Here is a 16,539-nt window from a genome sequence, read left to right on the forward strand (position 1 = left end):
TACTATCATTTAATTACCATCTTCTTGTTGGACATGGGTAGTAATAAACTTTCATTATTTTGTAATTTTTGCAATAATCGTCTTTGTGGATAATTCATTGCACAAGTTGGAATTATTCCATTGGGCTAGGTACCCAGAAGAGGAATTTCAAGGTCAAGAGTCATGAAAAAATTTTAAGTGTAACTGGATAAACTGAGGACTCCCCAGGGGCATTTATAAGGAACAACAGGTGATTAGGAAGTGGCTAACAAGCCTGTCTTTGGTGCTTTTCTTGTCTAAACTTATTCCACAACCTTAGCAACCTTTTATTATGCCCAGTGGACCTTGTGAACTGAATGGAATTTTTAAGAAACTCAGAGTTAAGAAGACAAGAGTGAAGCAAAGTAGAAGAGGAGAGACATGTGCTAGTAACCTAGAATAGTGAAACTTTGTGAGAATGAACAGGGACGGTTAAAGGAGATATAATGGGATTTAGGAAAAATCTTTTATATGGAGCCTACATTCTCTTTCACAAAAAGCTTGTAATGTTTGTTCACACTCTGTCTTCAAGAAGTTCAGACAGGTCACATGGAAATTTACAGAGGCTGGTACACAAAGGCTTATAAATGCAAACTTCAAAAGAATATCTGCAAAGCTTGCATGCTATGAATCTATAAAGTAGGTATCTGGGTTAAAGCTGTAAGCCTTTGGAACAACATAAAAAGCCATAAAAGAGGCTTTTAGTTGCTGCCTGGTGGTTTTGAATTTGGGAGGTGCAGGTAGGGGGTGGAACTTATGAAGAGACCTGGAATGATATTTTCCAAGTTTACATTTTAAGAATTAGGCAAAAATATATGCAATTTTCAACTTCAAACACCTCTCCACCCCCCAATTAAAAAAAAGATTTGGTAATTTCTGATGGGACAGTTTCAATCTAGCATTTTGTTTAAGAACATGGACTAAGGAACTAAACTACCTGAGTTCAACCCCCAAATCCGTAATAATGTAAGGCAAAAAAATGAATAAAAATGTTTTACCTGTACAAAGAAAGAGAGAACAGGAGAAACAGCCCAGGATGGAAGATAGTTTTGAATTCAGAATCATGTAAATATCATACATATATTTTGGAAAAAATAATAAATCAGAATGATAGAACAAACCATGCGCAAAATTTGAAAACAAATTGAAACAAGTCAAGTTATAAGTGTATATCTGGTTGGTTCCATAACGTCATGGACAAGACGTTAGTCCAAATAACTTTAAAATACAATATTTTGACTCTATATGCCTAGTGGGTATATCCTAAGGAAAACAAACAAAAATGAAACCAAAAGCATACTGAAATTGTATGCAGTGCTCTTGTGAATAGCAGTGTTGGTATCATCATTTTGGTATTTCAAATATTGATATCATTATTTTGAAACTATTATATACACTATATATGCATATTGATAAAGCAAACATCAATTTATATAATTATATGCATATCAAGAGAAAACAAGAAGAGCTAACAAATATAAAATCAAATACCTTAGTAAAATAAATTATGAATTATGCTTTATTTAAGAGGTTAGAATGCTAGAGTGGGAGGGAACTGATAGGCAAGGAAGGCTATAATGAGTCATGATACAAATGGTACTAGACTAGAATCAGAACTGTATGCTGCAAGGGCCTAGAACTGATGACACTCCAGTAGCAATAAGCATACCCAACATTGGTTTTTAATACTTAATGATGATTTGGTTTTTAATACTTAGTGATGATTTGGTTCCACACTTTCCTATGCTGGGATTAACAAAAATATTCTGCCTCCTAGGTTTTTTGAGAACGTCAAATTTCAGTTGCAAATTACTACATTTCTTTTTGTGTTAACTTTCTGTGCATTATTAAATACTCTAAAATATAAATTAGAAAGCACGAAGAAATAAGGAGTAAAAGGGTGGAAAGTGAAAGCTTTAATTTCTGGACTCTCGGTTGCAAATAACAGAAATCCAATTTAACCAGCTTAAGGAAAACAATGTATACGTGGCTCACGTGCCTAGGGGGCTCAAGGGTGTGGACACAGACTAGGGCTAATGCAGTGTCATCAGAACACATCCTGCCTCGGCTCTGCTTTTCTCTAGAAATTTTCCGTGAGGTGAGGGAGTTGCCCTCAGCAGCTCTAGGTCCAGAGCCTATACAATTATACAGAGAATTGCAACTCTCTGTCCCTTAAGAATTTATAATTGGTGTTTTTGGATCAAAAATTTGCCTCTAGTGGTGGTGGCAGGGCCCTTTTCTAAATAGTTTTATAAAGTTTATTTGGAGTGGAGAGAACCATTTTCCCAAAGGCAAGGATATAAGGCTAGGGAGAAAAAAAGTAATAAGTGTCCATAGATTGGAATGCTAGTATGGAAAATACAAAAATTATATCAGTAGATACAGTAGTATACTTAATGGAAAAATCATGAAAGTGATGAAACCTCAAATATATATACTATTTTAAGAAAGCTGGAGGGGAAGTGTTACATAATATTTGAGATGAGTTATTTTGTCTTACCTATACAAGACATTAAATTATTAAAACCATTCTGTATTCTAGTAGTCTTCTTCTTTTTAAATCATTAGATAATCATTTTATTTATATTTTAAAAAAGACTGTAAATTATATTTAGGGCTGTTTTCCTACAGTTATTTAAGACATGCTCTAGTATGGAAAAGTCTCATAGACATTCATAGTAAGCCATCCATCCAATAGACAAAGCTTGGGCTGCACACACCACTTAATATTTTTTTCTCATTTGGTATATTAACAGAACAGGAAAAGAGAAATTCTCGTCTCTTTTCCACCTCATAATCTAGCCATGTATCAGTAATTTTTGTGAAAAATGAATTTTCAAGATGTGATCATATTTGTAAAGGGTTCATAATATGATAAAAAAGAAAACTGGCAATCATACAGTTATTCTTTTAGTTAATAAACCATTTGAGAATACCAGAAATATAATAAGGAAAGAAGCAAAGTATACTCTGCATTAGAGGAAAAAGGAATAGTGATAAAGAACTTGAGTTTAACTTTTTTCAATAATTAAAATTCTGATTTCATGTATAGCCATTCTCTGACTCTTCAATGAAACATATCATTTAGTCAGATAAAGAGAAAGAAACCCTTTGTACTTCTTGAAATATTGATATTTGGAAAAAATCAATCAATGGTAATAGTAATAATAGTGATAGTAATAATAAACAGCAATAATAATAAAATTTTTATAAAATATCCTCATTATTTCAGACATGTAAAATCATTTCCAAATGAAGATAGAAAACAAATCATAGATCACATACAGAAGAATGTGTTTCTTAATATTATACGTTAAAAGAAAAAAACAAAGTTTTTGTGAATAAGAATTAAGTCCTTAATTCTTTCGTGGATCTTTGAAATTCTTTAATTTTTTGTTGAAAGGAAATTTCTTGCTTGAATTAGTCAAAACAGGCTAAAAGCTCTTACAAATAACACCAAAATGTCAGTGGCTTAATGCAGTAAAAGTTTACTTCTCACACATGAGGTCCAAAGTGAAAGTTCTGGCTCCTGGGGTAGCTCTCCTCCAAGGAGAAAGTTAAGGTCTCAGGCTCTTTTTATCCCGTGGCTCCTCCATGGAGGGGACAGAGACTGGACCTCAGGCATTATAGAATTAAAATATTAGTACTTGCCACTATACAGTATTTTCAGCAAAAGAACAAGAAATTGTAATAGAAACTCTGGATGGTCTATTAGAATAAAATATACTGTACTTTATACATTAATTTCTCTATTACTGGGAATTTAAAAATTCTTAGGGAGAAATGAATACAAATTTTATTTGTGTGTGAAGGTTTATCTGATATTTTAAAATAGTACAGGCCTTTATGGTCAAAACAGATGTAAATAGAATTCATAGTTTAGTTAGCAGGAATTCTTAATAGTAAATTTCAGTACTTTGGGGATTATGACAGGGACATTATTCAATTTCAAAATAACTTTTCCTACTTTATCTTTTTTACACATCATGGAAGGTATCTGGCACTTGTTTCCTTTTTTTAAACAAATTTTTCAAACAGAGTATATTTACATGGATCCCCAAAAGAAAACAAAAAGGTATGTAATGAAAAGTCCTTTTTTACCCTGTCCTCAGTCCAATCAGTACATTTGATCTCCCCTTTATATGAGTAACTATAGATAGCTTCTTACGTTTCCTTTCAGAATTTCTTTATGCATGTGCAAGTAAATATAATCATATCTCCTCTTTATACAAAGGTACTATATTTTGCACACCATTCTGTACTGTTTTTCTTTCACTTTATATATCTTGTCGTAGTTTCCAAAACTGTTTACAGAAAATTTCCTCATTCTGTTTAATCCCCCTCAACAGCTGCATTTATAGTACATTCTATTGTATTAATGTACTATAATTTTACTGGTCTCCTGTAGATAGAGTTTTAGGTTATTCCGAACTTTTGTTATTACAACAAATAATATTGTACATGCATTATTTCTATAGAATCAACTCCCAAAAGCAATTTGTTGGCTCCAGGGGAATATAATTCTGGTATTTGGAATTTTGATTGTTACCAAATAGCTCTCTGTAGAGGGGTATGACAGTTTATATACTCCAGTCAGAAATGTCGGAGAATGCCTATTTCCTACAGTTGTTTATTTTTCCAATGAAAAATTTAATTACCTGAGAATTTCTAGTTGCGACATTATTCAAGAAACAACCATCAAGTTCTTCAACCTATTTCAACTGTCTAAAGAGACCAGAGTGCTGAATTTTAGATTTGAATAGTTTCACGTAGAACTCTTCTAAAATACGTACAATGGAATATGTCCATAAGTACATATGTATTGCTGACAGAGAAGAACAAGGGTCTATATCTTTAAGATTGTCCTCCCTATTTGAGTGGGATTAGCTAGCAATCTTGGAACATAGTGTTCTTAGCTAAAGCTCAAATTCGGCTGGAGAATCTCACTTCAGCTCTGATACAGTCTTTAGTATTCCTGAAATTCGTTTCGAAAACTATAAATTTTTTAAGGCTCTCTACCTGTTTAACTCGTGTTTCTGTTATGTAGTAATTAAGCAACAGATAATGTTGTAATAGTGTTCATTGTTCAGTTACATGAAATCCTCACCACATTGATGTTTCAAGTTAGAACAATACAGTCCTTTGCAGTCAAAACAATCAATCTTTTCCAATATAATTTCGTATGAAATCTTAAATAAAAATCATATTAGCATACTAAGGTTAAAGTCAGTTGTGTAACAGGGGCTTGTCATTTAAATGATTTAATTATAACTTATATGTACATAAAATGCCTTGAAAAGCAGATCACTCTATGCTTTACATTATTAACATTAATTAATGATGGATTTAAAAGCTTTAAAGCAAATACTTATTAGTCTAAATCTACTTTTGGATAAATTCACAAAATGTTCAAAAGCCCATGAGTCAAGGTTTAGTTACAGAATGCCAAAAGTCCAACTAAAAAGTACATTCAAGTGAATTCAGGTGATTAGGTGTTAATGGACACACAAAATCAGGTTGTGAATTTTTGTCTCTACCTTAAATGAATGGAATTATCTCAGACCAAAAATTTTAGGTAAGGTAAGTTTTTTAAAATCTGAACTGACCTGATCTTCTTGGTTCCTAGATTTAGCTTGGATTGCCTATTTCTCTAGAGTAAGTCACAGGCATTCATAATACAGCCAAAAGTTCAAAGGTTCCCTTACAAAAGCTTCCTAATCTCTTTCTCTATTTTTCTGGGCTTTGGTTTTGTTTTCTTGCTTTTAGTTTAGGGGCTTCACACCATTTAAGATTTTATCTCTGTTTCACAGAGACAAAAGGTTTAATGATAATATGTTTGCCTAAGCCTGAAGGTTGAGTGAAACTGAAACAAAGAGAGTGGTACTCTTATCCTACGCAGGGTTTTCCCAATTCTGCCAAAATTAATCCCCTCAAATATTCTGCTTGTTTCTACATGGAAAGAGGCACCTACAAGTCTTTTACCCTGCAGGAGATCTCCTAGGGAAATGCAAATCATTGTAAGAATCTGCTAGAGGTTTTTCATTTTGATTTGTGTTTTTGCTTTTTTTTTTCTCCTTTCTTTTTTTCTTTTTTAAAAAATTTCTATTCGAAAGCCTTGGTAGTAGAGCAAGACACCCATTTTCTTTTATCTGATAGAGAAAACTTTCCTCTAGCCTTTCGTGCTTACAGTAAATAGGGAATAGAACTGTTTCTGATTTCTATTTAATTCTTTCATTCCAGTCCTACTACTGTTTTGTTTGTCTAAAACAACTTGTGATTTCACATCTGCCAATTTACCCTTGCTCTCATTAAAACTTCAACTGAAAAACCTTTCTTTCAAAAAGTTTGACCCTACTTACAGAGGCCTAGCTAAAATTCCTTCCATTCCTTAGTATTAATTAAAACCACCTTTCCCCTAGGCAGTCCCATTGTATAAAAATAATACAACAAAAGCAGATAGAAATACAGTGACAGCAGGAACAAAGGGGAAGGAGAAGGAAAATGGGAGAAATGGTCATTTGTTTTGGAATCTTTAGCTGTATGCTCATTGTGGGCGGATACTCATATATTAAGTAACCAGTTGGCTTTTATTTTCAAGTTCACTCCTCAGATCTTCATTCAGCTTCCATTCTTCCAAAATTGACAGTACAGAGGGAACATCATACAGTTATTAAAACTAAGCAGAATGCATCCATCTGGCGTGCCTTTCAGGAATCCAGCCCACTAATTTTTGCTATGGTTTGATGACTCACCCCTCTAAGACGCAGTACAGGGAAGAATTTCCTCATTTTGCAGTACTGCCAAATCTCATTCATTGGAGCAAAGGCTCCTCATTTGGGGTTCATTTAAAACAGTTGTTTATCTGCTTAAATTTTTTTTTTAAAAAACCTCTCTCAGCAAAGGGAGTTTGTCATGATTTTCTCAATAGCGATTAAACATACGCTTCCTCCCCGTCTGTGAAGCTTCAGCTTTCTGGCCACTGAGCCTAGTTCCCCTCCTCCCCTTCCTCCCCTTCTCCCCTTTCCCCTCACCCCCTTTCCTTTCCCCTTCTCTTTTTTTCCTCTCTCATCTCAGCTACATCTCTTGGCCTCATTTGTTTCTAGGAGGTTCCTGTTTCTTATCTTCCATTCAGATACAAGTCTCATTTAACTCTTGAAAAAAAAAAACACCTTGTTTTATTTTTGTCTTCTTACTTTTAAAGCTGTTCACCTAAGATCCCTCTTCACTTAACCCCCTTTTATTTTTAAGTCATAATAATTAAGCTTTAGGAAGTGCAGACTGCAGGCACAACGCCAAGTACCCTCCCCGGCGCTCTCTCTCCTGACGGAGGTGCCTTTATTCTGCTCCACAGACAAAGACACGGCCTCAAATAACAAGCGCAATAAGGCCCTCAAGCTGGAAGCGAGGAGGCTCAGCGCTATACACAGCCACCTGATTCTGGAGGCGAAAGCACTTAAAAAGTAATTTTTTAAAACTCTTACTAGGTACAGAAAAGAATGTGTAAAATATAATAAAAGAAGCTCATCCTTTTTCCCACCATGGGGCAAGTTTTCCAGTTTTGCCCGCTTTAAAAAACAACAACAAAACCTTCCGTAACTCAGCCTGTCGCCTTTTAACACGGCTTCTCGAGGCCCCCTTCCCACTTCGCTCGGCAAACGTGTCTTTTATTATGACTCAGCGCAGCCCGCTCCTTGCCAAGCGGCTGACGCTCGCGGCAGAGGCGCCGGGGCCGCCGCTCGGGGGCGAGGGCTCGCGCGCTCCTCCCGCTTTACGGCTGCTGAAAACCCGGCCCGCGCCCGGCAGCCGTACCGCAGACGAGCCCGCGCCCGCGCCCGCGCCCGCGCCGCTCAGGTAATCCGAGTCCCTCTGTTTCCAAAGTTTTGCCAAAACCAGCTGGGCGCTCTGAGGCGGCGCGGCCTCGGCCCAGAGGTCCGGCTCTCGCTCTCGTCCTCCCGCCCCGACTGCGGCTGAGGCCGCACCCCTGCGCCGGTCCCGGGGCGCCAACCGGGGCGTCGAGTCCCCGAGGCTGAGGGGCGCTCGGGCGGCGGCGACCTGGCGGGGCCGCGCGCGGGGCCCCCGGCTCCAGCCGCCCCCGGGCCCCCGCCGGCCTGAGCAGCCCCGGCCCCCCGCCTCGAGGCCCCCGCCCACCTCCCGAAGCCGGCTGTCGGAGAGCACGGCCCCGCAGCTCCCGAGCGCCCGCGTCTGACACGTTCACACCTGCACACACGCCCGCCGGGCCGGTCGCCCGGGCGTCCTGACGGGACGCAGGTAAAGACCGCGGCGCTGCAGACCCTGCTTGAGGGTGACTCGCCCGGAGGGACGCCCCCGCGCGTGGAATGCCGTCCCGGAGGACGCGCGGGAAGGCTTGCTCGAGGAAGTTGATGAGGGGCTGTTGAAAGAGCAGCCTGTGACCAGCGCTTGCGCTGATTTCTACCCTAGTGCCTCGCTTACTTCCACGTTTGACCTGAGGTCTTCTGTCATATTTCTCCACCCTCTTCTTGTCCGCCGCCTTCTTTTTCCACATTTTAAAAATTATTAGTATTTTTTTTTCAGTTTTCCTCTGTATTGGGTGTCTCATCTATTAGTGTCTGTCTACTTTTGTCCCGCACTGTTAGAAGAAGATACAGCATCCTTTACTTTTCTGTCGTCCTTAGCAGTTAATATTTGCTCACTATGGCTTGCACATCCTGAGGAGTAGAGTAATGGATTCTGGACCTGTACATGTGACTAAGTTATTGGGCTGCGTGTCTTTACTGCCTCGGCCATGCAGAATAGAGGACACAGGTTTGTCTGCAATCGACCGTAGATACCTAGATAATGGTGTTACTAGACTGTGTTTTAACAAGCAGTTACGTCACAGGTTCCTACAGTATTTATTCCATTCAATTCGATCCAGTAATAATTCTCTGAATGCCAATCATGGGTGACTGGTGACTGGTTAGGAGAGAAAAGTGATCCGGTTCCTGTCCTCCAGAGATTACATATCCAGGAGATTACATAACCTGGTGAGCACTGGGATGGTGGTACGGACTGCTCTGGGTGAATGAGGGAGGAAAGGATTAATGAAAGGGTTGGCTTTTAAACTGGGCTTTGATGTTTGAGTACGATTTTCCCCGTTTTCTTTATTTTCCCCTCTACGAATTCTTAATAGAAACAAGAGATCTTTCAAGAATACTTTCACCTCAGACCGCTCAGAGTTTTCTCTTTACAATTGGCAGTAATCTCTGACCTCAGGACTTCTGGGGAATGTAAAAGTAATTCTTCATAAGGGTGATCTAATGTATTCCTGGTACCATACAAATAGTATTTTAGACTATTAAAGGACCAACAAGAGTAAAATGATACAATCATTACTTATGAAAAGTTTCCCATAGAAATACTTCCTCATTCTTTTAATCAACAAATATTTATCGAGTGTTTAATGTGTGCGAAGCATTGTTCTTGGCACTGAAATAAAGTAGTGCCTTCTTGGAATGCACATTCTAGTAGAGGGAGACAATATATAATACATAGAAAAGTGTAAGGTGATAGTATACAGGAATACCTCAGATATTGTCGATTTGGTTCCAGACCATCACAATGAAGGGAGAATCACAATGAAGGAAGTCACATGAATTTTTCCTAGTTTCTTAATGCATATGAAAATTACATTTATGCTATACTGTAGTCTCTAAGTGTGCAATAGCATTATATCTAAAAAACAATGTACATACTTTCATTAAAAATACTTTATTGCTGCAAAATGCTAATCATCATCTGACAATATACGGTTGCCATAAACCTTCAAATTGTTAAAAAAAAAAAACAACAGTATCTGTGAAGTGCAATAAGGGAAGTGCAATAAAATGAGGTGTGCCTGTAATGAGTGCTGTGGAGAAACACAGCAAGAAGGGGTGTGTGTGTGTGTGTGTGTGTGTGTGTTTAGCAGTTCAAGATAGGATTGTAAGGGAAGGCCTTCAGAGAAAGGGATATTTCAGTAGACTTGAAGCAGGTGAGGGAGTGAGCCATGTGATAGCTGAAGTATGAGTTTTCCAGGCTTAAAGAATAGAAAATGCAAAGGCCCTACAAACGTGTGTGCAAGGATCAGCAAAGAAGCCAGTGTGGGTGGAATGGAGTAGAGGAAGGAGGAAAGAAGGGAATGTGGCCTGAAATGAAATAGAGGGTAGATAATAAATGGTCTAGTAAGCTATTGTAACAACTCTGGTTTTTACTAGAAGTGATATAGGAAAGCTGCGGAGTGTTTTCATCAGAACTGTCTGACAGAGCTGTTTAATTCCATTACTCTTGCTACTGAGTTGAGAACAGATTGAAGAAAGATAAGGGCAGAAAAAAGGGTGTCAGTTGAGCTATTATAATAAACCATGTGACAGAGATGGTAGCTTAGACCAGGATGGTAAAAGTGGAGGTGGTGAAAAGTTCAGATTCTGGATGTACTTTGACAGTACAATCCATGGGATTTGCTGACAGGTTAGATATGGAGTGTGAGAGCAAATGAAATTAAGGAGAACTTAATTGCCTAAAACGTTGATCGCCACATCACCCAAATCTGAGTGGAGAGTTGTGTTTCCTCGGGGCACTCGATCCACAGTGGGCGATCAATGTGTTAAGCAACTGAAAAGATAAAACTTCTTTTTATTGAGACAGAGAAGATACAGCAGTAAAAAGACATGGTGGTGAGGATTAAGAATTTGGATTTGGACATGTTAAGGGTTAGATGCATTTTAAATATCCAAGTGGGGATGTCAAGCAGGCAGTCTGAAGGCCAAGCTAACGATGTGTGTTTCGGATTCTCCAGTATACATAGAGACGGGATAAGTCCATCAAAAATATGTGGGGTTCGAAAACAAGAGGATCAAGGACTGAGCCTTGGAGCCCTCCAACATGATGTGGTGAGGAGCAACCAGCAAAAGATTCTGAAAAATAGCTGTATGCTAGGCAAGAGGAAGAGTAGGAGAGTGTGGAAACATGGAAGCCAAATGAAGGAAGTGTTTGAAGAAGTAAGGGGCTTGTCAGCTATTTTAAAGATGAGGATTGAGAATTGATTTAGCCAAGGAAATCACTGATGACCTTGAAGGTATCAGTTTCCATGGAGCTGTAGGTGGTGAAGACTTGTTTGGAATGTTTGACAGAGTAGTAGAAAAAGAGACATTAAAGAGGGTGATAGAGTACATCCCTTGAAGATTTTTATTGAAAAGAAAGGGAGAGAAATAGATCATTAATTGGAGGGCTATGTTCTGTAAAGTGTTTTAAAAGATATGCAAAACCATGGGATATTGGTATTTTTGTGAGAAAGAACCAATGGAGGTGGAAAATTGACAGTGCAGAAGAGATGGAGGAACAGTATTCTTAAGTGTGTTTGGGAGGATGCAACAGGAGAGGTTATCTGTTTCTATGGTTATGGGCAATTTATCTATAGTAATAAGAGAAGAGAGACTGGACACAGATGCAGGTGGGGTTGTGTGGTGGTTCTCTTTGGATTCCTTCTCTTATTGTGTCGTGTGGCACATAGTGGATGAGAAATTGGTAGGAACTTTTACCTCTTTTCCTATTTGATCTGAGATATATTTGGTGAGAAAATACTTTGAGATTCTGAGAATTTCTTGAAGCAAAGAGCTTTGTGTTTTGTTGAGGAAAGAAAAGGGGGGAATTTTTGCCTTGAGTTCTGTTTGGGCGAAGACTTGGAAAGGAAGTTGAGATTATAAAGTTAGAGGTGAAGAAGTAAATAAAATAAGCAAGATTATATCATGTCATTTGGGAAAGTCTATGATGAGGAGAGTAAAAATATTGAATCTACGGCCAGTGCTGCTGGATAACCGTAGTAATGTTCTAAGACCATTATTATCATATCAAGGAGACAGTTTACTTTTTAAGTACCAAGTGTGATTTAATAGAAAACAGTGTTGTTGCTCTTGAATCTACTTGTAGAGAGGTGGTATTATGTTAGCTAGAAATAGATTTCAGTTGGAGTTTGAAAATGATATAATGAAGACCAGATTGGCAACAAATTGGGGGTAGGTAAAGGACATTTTGACAACATTGGTTGTGGATACAGAGCCATTTGACAAGATGGAGAGAATTTTGCAGTTGTAAGTAGTACCTTGTTTGAGATGCCTTTCCTCCAGTTGTTTAGGAACCACTTGTTTATTGAATTGTAATTATGAAATAGGGTTTTGTGTGAGGTCTTGGCAGGAGATGGTGATACCAAAATGCAAATGACATGATCCCTGCCTTCAAACTACCATTTCTAGGAGAGAAAAAAAGAAAAGAACATACACAGATGTTTTGAGAGAATTGATAAATGCCATGTGAAGAGTACTGAGTGCTTTGAGAGTTTTTTTTTTAGTTTATTGTGGAAATTATCAGACACTTAAAAGTAGAGTGAATAGGATGATGAACCCTAGTGTACTCATCTCCCTTCAAAATCTCTTGATTTTCTGCTGATCTTGTATGTTGTGGGAGAGTAGGAAAGGGAGAGATTGTTTCCGTTTGTAGATCAGCAAAGGAAGATGTCATGGAGCTTATCCTATACGGAGAGGTAGAAAGAACACTGAACTGAATTAATTGTGGAGTTCTTGCTTCTAATTCTGTACCTGCCAGTGGCTTGCTGGCTGACTTTCTGTTACTCAATTCATCTCTGTTCTTCACTTTCTCGGTAGAGTGTGGTTGTTTTCTACATGAGGAGGCTGTAGACATTGGCCTGAGGCCACCTTCAGTCTGCTACCTGTATTTATAAGTAGGGTATTATTGGAACACAACTGCATCCATCAGTTTATTGTCTGTGTCTGTGTTTGCCATGGAGTTTTGTAGTTGAGGCAGAGACAGTATGGCTGGAGAAGCCGAAAATATTTATTGTCAGGCCCTTTACAAAATGCTTGCTAAATCCTGTCCTACGTGATCTCTGATATTCTTTTAGTTCCAATATGTTAATCTATTAGCTGACTAAAAATTAGTAATAATAGGTAATATCTTTTGAGCATTTACTAACAGCCAGCGCTGTTGTTTTGGTTTGCATGTGCTAACTCATTTAATCTGCACCAAAACCCTATCATGTGAGTTCTGTTATTTCTGCAAATGAAACTAAGGCATAAGGTGGTTGAGTTAACTTGCCCAAGGTTACATGGTAGTAAGTAGTGGAGTGAGGCAGTCCTGTTACAGCATTCATATCCTTAATTATAATGATGCATTCTCTTTAGATACATAGAAAAATTATATGAAAAAATGTGAAAAAGAATTTAGTCAACCAGAGAATGAAAATTTGTAAGTCAATGATTTGCACTTGTTCTGTAGGATGATTATAAATGTAAAGGTTTTAGGATGCTGACTAATCCTAAATGTACGTGATAGTTGAATAGTGTATGAAATCCAAATATGCCTGGATAGAAAAATCTGGTGCATCACTTTTTTCTCATGAAGCCTCAGTGGATTTTTGAAAGCAGAACGTTTTGCTTAAAAAGTAAGTAGATATAAAATGATATCAATAGGAGCTTATTATTGTTTCTTCCCACAGTATTTACCAGTTCTCCGGAGTCCATATCTTTAGTGTATGACATGATTGACACAAAAGATTAGGGGTCTCAGGCCCAGAGTTCTAGTCCCAGTTCTTTTGTTCTTTTTCTTTCCTTCTTTCTTTTTTTTTTTTAAACTGAAAAGTGAAGAGGTAGCTCAAGATCATTTCAGGGCTTCTTACAACTCAAAAATATCATGGTGTATTTTTTTACATGGTACATTCAAAGACGTAGGTGAGATAGTGGCATGGAGGAACTAGGCTTATAAGGACAAGAATTTAAGCTCCCTTTTTTCTCTCTATACACATGGACACATATACAGATATGTATATACAAAAATATAAGCATGCCCGCATAACTATAAAAACAATATGATTCATTTTATGTGTGATTTATGGTCATATTTGATGTGGAGGCAGTTAAATATCTGTCCTTATGTTAGTGTATTGTTGTATTTGATGAGAGAATGGATGATTTTTTTTTTCTCCCTTAGACAAATGCATACAGTTGTATAGAAAGTGAGTCTTGATGAATTCCTTGACCTCTGTGATCTGACAGTATGCCTCATGGTTTCTTTAGTAAAGTTTGATTCATTGCTCAATTTGTTTGCCAGTTAAAAGCAAACAGTATGCCTGAAATCAGGGTTGTCTGTTTTGCACTGCTGCATGGAATGTTGATGTCAGACAAAATTGTAATTTAATTGTTTTGACATTTTGATCTGAGCAGTTCGGATAAGAAAGGTGATTTATCTTTCATAGAAACCTTGTATTTTGAGCTAGCATAATTTCCCCCAACAACTGGTTTATAAATGTGATTTCAATTTTTAAAAAGTTGGGTTTTAATCATAATGGGATTTGCTCTCATTATTAATTACCAAAGTTTGGTTAGAAGTATATTACAGATATTTTATTTTTTAGATGTTTAGTCATGAAAAAGGTTAGAAGAGTTATGAATCCTTTTAAGAACAGATAATGAAAATTCTATACTTTTTGACTTTTCCATTGTGTACAATGCCATACATAAATATTTTCTATATTATAAGTGACTTTTTGCTTTTTTACAACCTTCTCGTAGAAAATTATTAATGAACTTACTCAGTTTTAAAACTTTATTATATAATATTATTTATTATATTTATTATGTCCAGCCTTATCTGTTGGTAAATTTATATAACTCTACATAGGCTGTGTTCACTTCTGTGCATTGAGTCCAATTATTATTGGTGGTAAAATAACCTCAAATAATATATTCCTAAATGTACTTTGGATCTCCTTATCTTTTTACATTTATTGGAGGGAAAAAAAAACATAAAGCAGAAACACTTTTTAAACAGATCATACTTGCTCTGTAAAATAGTAGAGGTTTTAAAAAAATTTTTATTTTTAATTTAACACACTACTCAGTGATTCCACAACTTCTTGGGGCATCTTCTGGTTGTAAAAAGCACTTACAGACTAGTCAGCTCCCAATGGGGACCATTCAGCTTTTCTGAACTAAACCTGAAACACATTCCCTACTAGGCTTCAGAACTCTCACAGTGTGCTCAAACTTAAGTAAACACCTTCTGGTGCACTGTAGCACTTTTATGAAATGCTGGTCGTAGAAGTCAGTTTCAAATTTTTAATTACATTTAGGTGATAAAAAAAATCCCTTATTCAACATTCTTAAGTGATATGAATCTGATTGGGAACAACTTACAAAGGCTTGTAGTCTGGACCCTTTTCCTAAGTTTAATTTTGCTAAATTTCTAGAAAGCTTTAAAAACCAGGTGTTTTCAAGCAAAATAGCTGCTAATTATGCAGGAAGCCTAGTCTTAGGTGTGTATGTTTATGCAAATACCTCAAGGCTTCACTGCTTCTTGTTGAGACGAAACAGTGTGTGAGTGATATTTCCCAGGAAGGCTCTGTTTAAAGGAGGTTCATGGCTCTTAGGATAAGTCCTTTTCCAGTAAACCATAGCTGAAATCATAGAGGGTTAGCAGTTATCCGTCTTCTAAGAATTTTCTGAAGAATAGCCTCGTCGCCAAGGTAGTCTAGTGGCTGCCGTACAATAGGCTAGCCTAAATGATTTGTTAGTCACCACCCTGAAGCTGGAAAATAAGCATATGATTCCTAACTGGGGTACTCTGAACTATGTTGGAAGACTTGGATAAACATGGCTGTCTTCTCGGAATGTCAAATATACTAAAAAAAAAAAACATTTTGGAGAAAGTAGTTAAGTCACTTAGCTGGTAAATGTTTAAAATTATAAAAGAATGTGAATATGCATCCAGTGCAAAATACACGCTTTTTAAAATAAAATTCAAGACTTCAAAATAATTTCTTGCTTGTGATAGGTCTCCATAGAATATGTTTTCAGACCCCAGGAAAGAACACAGGTTGACATGCAGATAGGTAATTTTGTTGTCATATTCCCAACATGTTTAGTCCCATTAAGCTTATATTCAGAGTAAGCTTATATTCAGTCCTATCTAATACTCAGATTATAACTGTTTTCCACCTGCTTTGGTTTACTTGCTTTTCTGATATTTACACATACTGATCTTTTAGATTTACAAGAATGATTTTCCTCTTTAATCTTATAGTTTTCCTCCTATAATCTTGGCATTGAGATATTATGATTTCTGTGAGAAGCTTCCCCACCCCCTTTTTTTTTACTTTTTATTTTGAAACTATGGATACTCAAGAATTTGCAAAAATAGTGCAGATAGTGCATTCCCTTTACCCAGTTCACGCATTGGTTGTATCTTATACAGCTAGAGTATGGTATCAAAACAGAAAGTGGCCATTGGTGCAACTTGTGCATATAGTTCTGTGTCATTTTACCTCATGTAGATTCATGCAGTTACCACCACTAGCAAGATACAGAACTATTTTATCACCACAAAGATCCCTCTTACAGTGCCCTGCAAAAGAGATACTAAAAAAGTCAGGGATATTTAATCTAGTAAAGCAATCAGTCACTTTCTTTCTTCTAATTTTTGAGATATTTTTATACAAATGCTAGATTGTTTTGT

General features: G+C 37.2%; 1 protein-coding gene across 3 annotated transcripts in view; it reads left to right on the top strand.

Moving 5' to 3' along the window:
* Positions 1-7,741: 7,741 nt before the first annotated feature.
* The window catches only part of NAALADL2 (N-acetylated alpha-linked acidic dipeptidase like 2), a 1,170,852-nt gene continuing 1,162,054 nt past the window's right edge, over positions 7,742-16,539 (top strand). For all 3 annotated transcript variants that reach the window (XM_072961150.1, XM_072961146.1, XM_072961152.1), the window contains exon 1: positions 7,742-7,869. The gene's annotated coding sequence lies outside the window, so the exon portion shown is untranslated. The remainder of the gene's footprint in view (positions 7,870-16,539) is intronic.

The sequence above is a fragment of the Vicugna pacos genome, chromosome 1, assembly GCF_048564905.1.
Source record: "Vicugna pacos chromosome 1, VicPac4, whole genome shotgun sequence".
In the NCBI taxonomy this organism is placed as follows: Eukaryota; Metazoa; Chordata; class Mammalia; order Artiodactyla; family Camelidae; genus Vicugna; species Vicugna pacos.